Raw genomic sequence first — 12,770 nt, 5'->3', positions numbered from 1 at the left:
TATGAAGCGAGAGGTGAAAAATTTATATGATTATTTAGAAACATGTACTGAAATCAAAAATGCATCATCGGTTAAGTAAGAATCCTAGAACTAGTATATGCTATTTAGTAGTTTAAACAATTCAAATATAGAAAATACTAAAGCAAACTCCTAACTTAATTGAACAAATTGGTCATATTAACAATATCTTTGTAAAGCTTAAAGAATAATAATGTAGCAACACAAATTGAAAAAACAAGGTTGAGAAAGTGAACCAAAAACTGCTGTAAGGCGGTGTACGGATGTGTTGATGGCGAGCACGGGCGTGGGGCGTGAGTGTACAGCCCTGTGGAGGAAAAATAGAGGGAAAAGAGAGGGGAAAGTGAGGATTGATGTAGGGGGAGTGGATTTGAGAGTGGTTTCGGGGTTGGGGAAGTGAGAATCTGGGGAATGGTGGTCGAAATAAGGATTAGGGAGTGGAGAAGGGGAGATTTCGGCTAGGGTTTTGAAAAGAAAAAGAAAATGAATAGTGATTTGCTTATATAGGAGAGGTGCACACGGCCTAGGGCCACGCCCGTGTACTCTGAAGGTGAGCCCGTGTTTTTTAAATTTTGCAATTTAGGTCGTGCCCGGCTACTATCCCACACCTGTGTGTCTTGGACCTGTGTGGCACACAGCCATGTCACACGATAGTGCCTAGCTTTGTTCGCTTCTCCCATGCCCGTGTGTTAGGGTACCATGCCCGTGTATTATTTTCCACGGTTTAAAGGCACGGTTGTGTCTCACACCCGTGTCGAAGAAACAAAATCGAGCCTTGCCCCTGGCACGCCCGTGTTGTTCCATTCCCATTCTGGTGTTAATCCTATCAAGTTCACCCACGGCCATGTCGCATGGCCATGGGGATGTATCGCATCCCGTGTTTTTGGGAAATCAATTCTTGCTTCCACAGGGCCGTATCGTACAGTCATGTCTCTTCTCCTATTCGGCCACGGCTTTAGGTACGCCCGTGTGCCTAGCCGTGTGGGTTGAAAACTTTGCAATTTAAAGATAAAGTTAATGATTTAAAGTGTTAGAAATTAAAAATTAAGAAATCAGAATATGTTAGTGCTCGAGTTGCCTCCCGAGAAGGACTTATTTATAGTCTAAGCTCGACTTAGCTCTCTAGTAATGGTCAGGGTGGTTCGAGGAGTTTATACTCCTTATTCCTACTATCAATCTCATCAAAATAGGGTTTTAATCGGGTGTTGTTTACCTTAAAAATGTCAAAATTTGGGTGACTCACCTCCACCATACCGAATGGAAAAATATTGAGTATCGTAAGAGGGATTTCCTCATTCGGTGTGGTAGTGACAATGTGGGGATCTGCAGCATCTAGTAAGACTTTATCGCCAACCTTAAGTTGATTAGGAGAGGTATCGGGCTTGTTTTGGCGTAGTTTCAGTTTATCATGTGTTCTTGGTTTGTGTGCTCGCCATTCATCAAGCTCCTCTATTTGTAGCCTTCGTTCTTCATGAATGTGTCCTCTATCATCCTTAGAACATGGCTCATGAACTTCTTTAAAGCTTAATTTCTGAAAAGTCATATTGTCAGTTTTAGTAGATTGGTGTGGACTATTACCTTCAATGTTCGATATGATGCCAGAATTACGAGCTTGAAGGGTGATCGTTTCATCTACCACACGAAGTGTAAGCTCACCTAAGCCAACATCAATAATTGTTTTAGCAGTTGCTAAAAAGGGCCTCCCTAAAATCAAAGGGGTGTTATTCCCCCCCTCTATGTCTAGAACAACGAAATCAATGGGAAATATGAACTTATCTACTCCTACGAGTACATCTTCAATAATACCCCTAGGGAATCTTATAGTTTTATCTGCAATTGAATGCTCATCCTAGTTTGTTTAGGTTTCCCAAGACCTAGTTACTTAAACATTTTGTAAGGCATAACGTTAATACTAGCCCCTAAATCAGCTAATGCATGACTTATATCTAAACTACCAATTAAACAAGGAATTGTAAAACTCCTTGGATCTTTCAGTTTATGGGGTAGCTTATTCTGTAGAATAGCTGAGCAAACTACATTTAGCTCCACATGTGATGCTTTATCCAACTTCCGCTTATTTACTAAAAGCTCTTTTAAAAATTTCAGTGCATTTGGCATCTGCGACAAAGCTTTAATAAATGGTAAGTTAATATGTAATTTTTTAAAAGTTTAAGGAATTTACCGAATTGTTCGTCTGAGTGGTCTTTCCTTGTCGCGTTAGGGTATGGGACTCGAGGTTTATATTCGGCAGTCACTGGTTTGTTTGTATTTTGATCTACCTCATCTCTCCCTTTGTTTACCATTGTTTCTTGCCTTGGTTCTAGTTCAGGCTCAATGACTCCTTCGTCATCTTGAGTACTAATTGCATTGAAGTGTTCCCTTGGGTTAGGTTTAGTATTACTTGGTAAGCTACCTTGTGGTCGTTCGGAGATTAGTTTGGATAGCTGGCCTATCTGAGTTTCGAGCCCTTGGATCGATGCTTGTTGATTCTTAAGTGTTGTCTCGGTATTTTGGAAATAGGTTTCTGATACCGAGATGAATTTAGAGAGCATCTCTTCAAGGTTCAGTTTCTTCTCTTGTTGATAAGGTGGCTGTTGAAAGCCTTGAGGATTTTATGTCTTTTGATTCCCTTGACCACCCCAAGAGAAATTTGGGTGGTTCCTCCAGCCTGCATTATAAGTATTACTAAATGGGTTATTTTGAGATCTAAAGTTATTATTACCCATATAGTTAACTTGTTTCTCTTTGGTTGGAGTGTTAAAGGATTGATATTCTGTATGCACACCTCTGCCACTTGAGTCACTGTAACACCCCTAACTCGTGACCGACGCCGGTGTCGGACACGAGGGGTTAACGTCCAAACCCTCTCAAGATACCAACCAATTTGACATTACCAGTCAGGCTGGAAAACTGCGTCACCATCGCCTTAAAAATCATATCTCGAGTTTCAAAACTCGGAAACTGGTTTCGTAAATTTTCCCTGAATTTAGACTCATATACCCATCCATGGATTTATTTTTAGAATTTTTGGTTGGGGCAATTGGTACAGTTTATTAGTTAAAGTCACCCATGTTACAGGGACCGACTGCTCTGACCTTCGCGCGTTTCAACTTGAATATCTCTCTGTACAAGGCTTTAATACTGGTGCCGTTTGTTTCTAATGAAACTAGACTAAAAATGGAATCTTTACATATAAGGCATGACTCCTAATTCTTTCTGGATAATTTATGGTAAATTTTAAAAGTCGCGACAGGGGACCCAGAAACCGTTCTGGCCCTGTCTCACGAGAACTTTAATATTTCCCAGTATACTGCTCATATGGTCGTTTCGTTTCATCCATATAAAAATAGATTCATCAAGGTTCAGTTCCATAATTTACTCACTATTTAATTCTACTTCTACTATTTTTAGTGATTTTCAATCTCATCTCACTGCTGCTGTCCGCAACAGTTACTGCAGTAGACTATGCCAATTTCATGAATTTTTCCTTGGCCTTAATCATCCATCATACATGACACAAATTATGGCCACCTTATCAAAATTTGAGTTTCTAAGACTCGTGGCTATAGGTTCTAGCATCCCACTCGACGACCACATAGGCCATTTTCACATGGCTTAAAGTTTACAACCCACAATTCGACAAAATATAATAGCCTATACATGCCAAATGTTCTTCAACAACAAAAACAATACCACAAGATTTCAGCCGGTGTGATGACTTCAACGACGGTTCGAAGCACATAACAATACGAGTCCAAGAGACCTAAAATGGGTGACAAGAAAACACCGAGTGAGTTTACAACTCAGTAAGTCATAAGCATTCATCAATCCACCGATAAAGTTACTACTACATGTACAACAAATGAGGCTAGGTACTCGTCCATATCGAATCTATACCATAATACCTCGGACCTTTCGGTCCAATCTCGTACCAATTCATACATCCACATTTCATATTCTACACAACAAGATAATCAAGCATTTTTTTACACATTAACTCATTTTCCAGCACAACCATACAATTTCAATCATCACATAGATTTAAGGCTTACCAAATTCAACCCCAAGCATGAACGTATTCTCTATTCGTCATGAGCTCGAGGTACTTACCCGATCCGCTGTCCGGGATTAGCTCGATAAATGTCGCACACTCAGTGCCAATTGTAATGCAAGAGCATATAGTGAATCCGCACACTTAGTGCTATATGTATTCAACTCGCACACTTAGTGCTATATAATCAAACTCGCACACTTAGTGCTGTACAATTTAAACCCGCACACTTAGTGCCAATCTTGTCACCGTGTCCATTTATACCCGCACACTTAGTGCCGAGACCAATACCTTATGTATTTTGCTGCCTTTATACATTCAACAATGGCATCATTCCATACACATACATTTCCATTTACACACCAACTCATTTAAACACATTTGCATATATATATTGATCATTTAAATCAACACCAAATATACGCTTAATGACTTACCTTGTGTTGGGTAAAACAGTCCAAGTTGGCTACTCGATGACCTTCGTCTTTCCCTTGCTTGATTCTCCTTCTTTAACTCCTTGAGCTTAATCAATAAATCAACTAGTTTAACCCTCTTGCTAAACATTCATAATTCAATTACACATGCATATGTATGTTTGTATATTCGCAACCATCCTCACTTATTACCCATTTGGTCAACAATCTAAGCCAAGATAAGGCTTCAATATGGTTGCCTCTAACCGAATACATGCACACCAATCTACTTCCTTTGGCGAATATGCATGTCTATGTGGAGGCTAATTTTACACTTAATACTACACAAAAAAACAGCATACATTTTCCTAATTAACGCATTACATATTGTAGTTCTATACACATCTCTCATTTATTTCATAACCAAAACAACATCACAAGCAAATAGACACCTTAAAATAGTATACATGTCATACCAATTCATCATGTGCAAACATATATTCATGTAGGTGCAATGGCGAATTCTCAAGTGGCTTATATCCAAATATACACACATATCCAAAGCTTAAATCTTACTTACCATGCAACATGCATGAATCATACTTATGGATACAACATGGCGAATACCACAACACCATACCGTTTCAATTTGGTCATGGTTAAACAAAGAACTTAGTATCTCATTCAAAAATGCTAAAAGAAAATCTAAGAATCCTCAATCCACCATCACATGAATCATTATCAAGCTTGATATTTAGCATGCAATGGCATTAACACCATATTCACTTTGGCGAATTTCATTCCCATGACATAACAAAGATTTGAACCATGGGCTAACAAGAACATCAAGCTAGCAACTAAAATATACATGAATCTCATGGCAAAACATCAAACTTACCTTAATCTAGGTACAAGTATGGCCAAACCTCCTCCTAAACCTCTTCCAAACCAACATGAAACAAGAATTCCTTCCTTCTTCCTTAGAATTTTCAGCCCAAAGGAAATGAAAATGATGAACAAAAATTCTTCTTTCTTTCTCCACACTCACGGCAATGGGCATGCATGAGACCATTTTTTTCTTTTTTTTTTGTTCCTTTCATTATTAAATTCCCATGCTCACTATTTTATTTTTTCTTACATACACCATTGTTCCAACATGTTTTATGACATGTTTTTACCCATAATCTCTTGTCATGGCGGCCACTAACTATTAGGGGGAAATTTGACATGCAAGTCCTCCCCTTTGGCTACATGCACTATTAGGTCCTTATAGATTAGCCTATCACTTTTCAAAAGTGTCACACAAGTCCTACTAACTGAATTCACATGCTATCGGCTAAATCGAAGCTTGAAATTTTCACACATTCATAATTACATATTCTAGACAATAAATATTACGTTCAAACATTTTGGTGACTCGGTTTAGCGGTCCCGAAACCACTTCCCGACTAGGGTCAATTTTGGGCTATCACAGTCACACCTCATTATTGGATGTACCTGCGTAGAACCAAGTAAACCATCAATTTTTTTATTGAGAAGTTCTACCTAATTAGAGAGCATGGTGACTAAGTCGATGTTATAAACGCCGGTTGTTTTCGTTGGCTTTGTCCTCATAACTTGCCACTGATAGTTATTCAGTGACATCTCCTCTATAAACTCATAGGCATCTTCCGGTGTTTTATTGTTGATGGTTCCGCCAACAGCTGTGTCAACCATTTGCCGAGTCAAGGGATTCAGACCATTGTGAAATGTTTGTACTTGCAGCCAAAGCGGTAACTCATGGTGAGGGCACCTTCTCAGTAAGTCCTTGTATCTCTCCCATGAATCGTAAAGTGTTTCTAAATCCATCTACACAAAAGAAGAGATATCATTACGTAATTTAGCCATTTTAGTAGGCAAAAAATATTTTAGTAAAAATTTCTCAGTCATTTATTCCCAGGTAGTAATTGACCCTTGTGGTAACGAGTTCAACCACTGTTTAGCTTTGTTCCTCAATGAAAAAGGAAATAACCGAAGATGAATGGCATCAGCAGAAACGCCATTGATTTTGAATGTATTGCAAAATTCCAAGAAATTTGCTAAGTAAGCGTTGGGATCTTCATCTTGCAAACCATCAGACTAAACAAACTGTTGTATCATCTGAATAGTGTTAGGTTTTAATTCAAAATTATTTTCAACTACAGCAGGTCTAACTATGCTAGATTCAGTTCCTGTTAGAGAAGGTTTAGCATAATCATACATAGTACGTGGAGCAGGATTTTGATTAACCGCAATTGCAAGAGGTAGTTGATTGCCTTGGTTTTCAGCCATCTCGTCGGTTGGGAGTTGAGTATCATCTTCTTGCTCATTCTCCATGTATCGTAAATTGCGCCTTATTTCTTTTTGATTTCTATGAACTGTACGACCGATTTCTTCGTCAAAAAGTAATGGTCCCGACGAGTTTCTTCTAGTCATAAACTATAAAAACCTGCCAAGAGAAAGAAAAATTAAATTAATAAATAATTATAAAATTAAATTAAATTAAATTGCAAGAAAAATAAATGGCTAAAGTAATAAAAATTTAGTGTTCCTAATATTTTAGTTCCCCGGCAACGGCGCAAAATAGCATGATTCGTAACAAGTAATAAATATTTATAATGAAGATCAAACCTACACTAACTATTATCACGACAAAAAGGAAAGCACACCTATCAAACAATAGTATAGTAATGGCAAGACCGGGATATCGTACCCAAGGGAACCAAAAGTACTAGTAATAACTATCTTTTTATTATTTAACCTAGAAATAAAGAGGGGTTGTTTATTAAACTAATTAACTAAACTAATTAACTAACTAAACTAAAGTAAAGAGAAAATTTGGAAAAAGACTTGAAGAAAAGTAATTGATAAAGACAACACCCAAAGAGGAATCCATTTAGATTTCACTACTTATCCAACTCTGAACCAGACGATTTATTCACTTGACATGATCCGTGAGACTCGCTAACCTATATTATTATCTCTTTCGAGACTAATAACACCTAATCCTCAGTTGAATTAATCAAAATTTCTTTCTTAATTAAAATCCCTAGGGAAGCAGTAAATCGATCTATGGACTCCCATATTAGGTTTCACCCTAATTTGGTAAAATCTCGTAACCCTATTTCTAGGCGTTCGATCAACTCCACTTAATTATGCCAAATCTACTCTTAGTTTGGGACTTTTGCTCTATTGCATAAGCACATCAAATGATGAATTAATACCCGGAATATTAACTCAAGCATTAAGAACACATAATTAAGAACAAATCAAGTATTTATCATACAGTTCAGATAGTAATAACAAGATCCATCATATGTTTCAACCCTCTTAGGTATCTAAGGGGTTTAGTTCATAATAAAATAAGAGTACATCTCAAAAGCATGAAAATAACAAAACATAAAGAAAACTCTAAAACCCTTGAAGGAATTTTGGGAGTGATCTTCAGTCTTAGAGTAACTCCGACTTTTGGGATGGATCGTCTAACTTCCTTCAAGTAATTCCCAGCGTGTGGTTCTGTACTTCAGAAAAGTTCTGGAGGAGAGCCCCCTTTCTAAGTCATACTTAAGGTGTTTATATAGGCTTTAGATTGGCTTTCTTCTTCCCTAAGTATCCTTTTCCGTGTAAAATATAACTCTTTAAAAAAGGGACACACCCGTGTGCCATGATCGTGTGACGTGGTTGCCAGGTCGTGTTCGATCCGTTAAATTGCACATAGTCGTATGGGTCAATGGCCAGGTCCTGTGAGTTGTGAAAGCCTTGGTCGACACCCTCAAAAGACACAGGCATGTGAGCAGCCCGTGTGGCAAGGCTTAGGCCGTGCCATCTTCTCGATTTGGTCCGTTTTGTCTTTTTTTGTCTCATTTTTGGCTCCTTTTGACCCTTGGTGCTCTCCTGAGTACAAAACATGAAATATCTGGATTAAGAGCACCAAAATCCACAAATCTAGTAATAAACATCGATAAATATGCTAAGTATTTGGGGTAAAAACATGTATAATTTGGCGTTTATCAGTATGATAAACTCGACATTTACTTGACGCTTTATTACTTGTTACAATTGTGTACACTTGCACATTTTTGTTGTTCCAATGTGGCGAAAGAATTTAAAGCTACCACAGATGATGATCCGAAAAGGGTAGAGTTTTGGTGGAATACCATAACTTCAGTGGTATCCAGAGAGAATGTTATATGGGAATTCTTCCAAGTTGAATTCAGGAAGAAATATGTTAGTCAGAAGTTCATGGATTAGAAAAAGAAAGAATTTCTAGAGCTGAAACTAGGAAACATGACTGTATCCGAATATGAACGGGAATTTGTTCGATTGAGCAAGTATGTTAGGGAATGGGTTCTAACCGATGCTGAAATGTGTAAATGCTTTGAAGAAGGTTTAAATGAAGAAATCAAATTATCGTTTGGAATCCTCGAGATAAGGGAATTTATAGTGTTAGCTGATCGAGAACACAAAGCTGAGGAGCTGAGTAAAGAAAAGAAACAAGTCGAAAGAGAGGCTCGGGTGTCTGGAAAAAGAACTATGTGTAAGTCACAATCATTTGCTTCTAAAAAATTAAATAAGTATTATGTTCGTGTTACTACCTCTACGAGATATTCTGGATGAGAGAGGGGATCTCAATGTTCTAACCCGAGGTTTTCATCTCCATCTATGACTAGTGTGGGTAGTATTGGTAACCCCAAATCGAAATGTAAACATTGTAACAAATTTTATCATGGGAATGTCAGTCTAGAAGTGGAGGTTCTTTTGGATGTGGTTCACTTGAGAATTTTCCCATAGATTGTCTAGAAAGAGTTGAAAAGGGGATAGAACTAGCTCCAAAGCGGAGTAATCCTATCTCGAGGGGCAGACCACCCCATCATCCCAGCAATACTGGTGGTAGTCGATATACTACCAAGGATACAGCAGTTAGATCTGACGCATAAGCACCTGCATGGACATACGCTATTCATGCTAGGGAAGATGTCTTTGCGCCAGACGTCATTACTGGTACATTTTCTGTACTTGATACTGATATTATTGCATTGATAGATCCTGGTTCGACACATTCATATATATGCACGAATCTAGTGTCTGTTAAAAATTACCTGTTGGATTCACTAAATTTGCGGTTAAAGTTTCAAACCCTCTTGGCCAAGTTTTATGGTGGATAAAGTTTGTAAGAACTGTCCGTTGATGGTAAAAGGTTATTGTTTTTCGGCTGACTTGATGTTATTACCATTTGATGAATTTGATGTGATTTTGGGAATGGATTCATTAACCCGATATGATGGAGTGGTAAATTGTAAGCAGAAATATATTGTATTGAAATGTGAGAATGGTGAATTGCTTTATGTTGAATCTGATAAACTGGATGGATTACTAATGTGATTTCAGCAATATCAGCATAGAAATATGTTAGAAAGGGGTATGATGCTTATCTTGTATATGTGATGGATCTAAAGTATCTGAGTCAAAGATTCGATCAGTGCTGATAATATGTGAATTTCTTGATGTATTTCTAGAAGAATTACTTGGTTTGCCACCGGATAGAGAATTGGAGTTCTCTACAGATCTAGTTCTGGGTACAACACCTATATCTATAGCACCTTACTGAATGGCTCCTACTGAATTGAAAGAACTGAAAGTACAGTTGCAAGAGTTGATTGACAGAGGTTTTGCTCGACCTAATTTCTCACGTTGGGTTGCACTGGTTCTATTTGTAAAGAAGAAGGATGGATCGTTGAGGTTGTGCATTAATTATAGATAGCTCAACAAAGTTACAATAAAGAACAAGTATACATTGCCTCAAATCAATGACTTGTTTGACCAGTTAAAATGTGCCACTGTACTTTCGAAGATTGATCTCCATTCTGGTTACTATCAACTACAGGTGAAAGAATCAAATGTACCAAATACAACATTTAGAACCAAGTATGGACATTATGAGTTTATTGTGATGTCATTCGTCTTGACAAATGCACCTGCAATGTTTACGGATTTGATGAAAAAAATTTTTAACCCATATTTAGACAGGTTTGTGGTGGTATTTATAGATGATATTTTAGTTTACTCTCGTAATGAAAATGAACATGCTAAGCACTTGAGAATAGTGTTGCAAACTCTACGAAAGAAACAATTGTATGCCAAATTCAGTATATGTGAATTTTTGTTACAGGAAGTTAGTCTTCTTGGGCATAGAGTATCTGCAGAAGGTGTCAGAGTAGACCCAAATAAAATTTCAGCCATTGTTAATTGGAACCCACTAAAGAATGTGTCTGAAGTTTGAAGTTTTTTGGGACTAGCTGGTTGTTATCGGACATTTGTAAAAGATTTTTCAACGATAGCTTCCCCGATGACTCGTTTGCTACAAAAAGATGTAAAATTTAAGTGGACTGATAAATGTCAGCAGAGTTTTGACAGATTAAAAGCTTTATTAACAGAAGCTCCAGTGTTAGTTCAGCCAAATCGGGTAAGGAATTTGTAGTTTACAGTGATGCATCATTGGAAACACAAAAATTTACACACTTTTTCATTCCCTTTTTAACTTAAATTCATGCGAATTTGATTAAATTCTTGTCAAAAAATAATTAATTATTATAAAATAATTAAATTGTACTTAAATTATGAACATGTTGAATTTTAATTAATTTTATAATTAATTTTGATTAATTTTGGTTATTTTCGAAAGAATTGCACAAAGGGCGAAAAATGGCTCGACACTGCTAGAAGCACAAAATCGAGAAGTAATTAAGTAGCGAGGCAAATTAATTTCCAGCCTAAGATGGTCTAAAATTATGTGTATTAATTCATAATTTAATTAATTTTAATTTATATCCAAGTTAATTTGGGTTAATAAAGTATTATTAATTTATTATGAAAAAATGGTCCGATTGAACCGAATCGAGTGAACCGAACTGGCCATGAAACGGACAGCCCAAAGCCATCCAAGTACTGACCCAATTAAGCTCATTAGCTGATTATTTAAGCTGCAAAGAAGCACTTGAAGACTTGTTCAAATTGCAATTCAGCCCCTCCACAATTGGTGGCTTTGAAGATTTGCCCCAAGCCATATTTAGCAAAGTTGAAGCCATCAACTTTGCCACATAGATGGCCGGCCAATGGGTTGCTCTTTGGCTGCGATTTTTAGTAAATTTTAGCTGCCACATTCAGATATAAAAACCCCCCTTGCCTGATTATTCAAAGCATTCCTCATTCATTCACATCTCTTCTCTCCTCTCTCACTTTCTCCTCTCATTTTCTCATTCCGAGTCCCTTGTTCTCTTGCTGATTTCTCCCCTTGGAACAGGGGCATTCATCAGCCATTTTGGAGAAAATTTGAGTGTTCATTGTAATAGCCCAAAATTCGGTCTAGTTGGAACAGAGGTTTCAGGACCACAAAATCCGAGATAGAAATAATTATTTTATGATTATTTTGAGGTCTATGATATGATTGCATGATTGTGTGAAAATTTCGTGAAGCAATTCTATGCGTAAAGTGCTCAATTTGAAGTTAGGGACTAAATTGAATAAGTTGCAAAACCTGCATTCTAGAAGTTTTTTGAAATATTAATTAGGAGGTCTTAAATATAAATTTGACCAATTTCTAAGTGATGGACAAAAATTGAATATGGATGGAATTTTTGAAAGTTTAGTAAGGAAGGGCATTTTGGTCATTTGGTAATTAAAAGAAATAAAAAGGGAAAATAAAGCCAAAATTGACTCATCTTTTTCATGGAGGCCGAAATTAGCATGGGGGAAGCCATGGATAGGGTTTTCAAGCTTTTCAAGCTCAATAGTAAGTCCGTTCTAACCCCGTTTTTCAAGTTCTTTACGTTGTTGGAATCCCGATAATTTGATTAAGCTTATTCTAGCAATAATTCAAGCTAGGGTTCATATTTGGAAAAAATACCCATAGGTGAAATGTGTTTATTTTTCTGTTTTATGATAGAATATGAGGTTTTAAATTATGTTAGACAACATGTGCTACTCGGTTTTGAGTGAAAACGAGTAAAATGGCTTAATCGGTAAAAATACCTAATAGTCATAAGTATATGTTAGAGTGAGAATTTGATGTTGCCATAGAAGGGAAAAGTGATCATCATGTCATAAAACATAAGAATAAGGGATGAAGTTTAATTCCCGAGCCTAGGGGCAAAAGTATAAATATGCAAAAGTTTAGGGGTAAAATTGTAATTTTTCCAAAGTTTGAGTTAAGGACTGTTTTGAATATTACATTAATTAAATAAGTAAAATATGATGTTTTAGATCCCGGAAAA

The 12,770-nt window shown here is 37.0% G+C and overlaps 1 non-coding gene across 1 annotated transcript; it reads left to right on the top strand.

Annotated features, from left to right (window-relative positions):
- The first annotated feature begins 6,256 nt into the window (after positions 1–6,256).
- LOC128292428 (small nucleolar RNA R71) lies at positions 6,257–6,363 on the top strand. The gene has a single exon (XR_008282413.1). It is a non-coding gene; the product is annotated as a small nucleolar RNA R71 (small nucleolar RNA).
- Positions 6,364–12,770: the final 6,407 nt, after the last annotated feature.

This window comes from Gossypium arboreum, chromosome 4 (genome assembly GCF_025698485.1).
Source record: "Gossypium arboreum isolate Shixiya-1 chromosome 4, ASM2569848v2, whole genome shotgun sequence".
NCBI lineage: Eukaryota > Viridiplantae > Streptophyta > Magnoliopsida > Malvales > Malvaceae > Gossypium > Gossypium arboreum.
The sequence above is the reverse complement of the archived record's forward strand: the minus strand, read 5'-3'. Positions and strand labels throughout refer to the sequence as shown.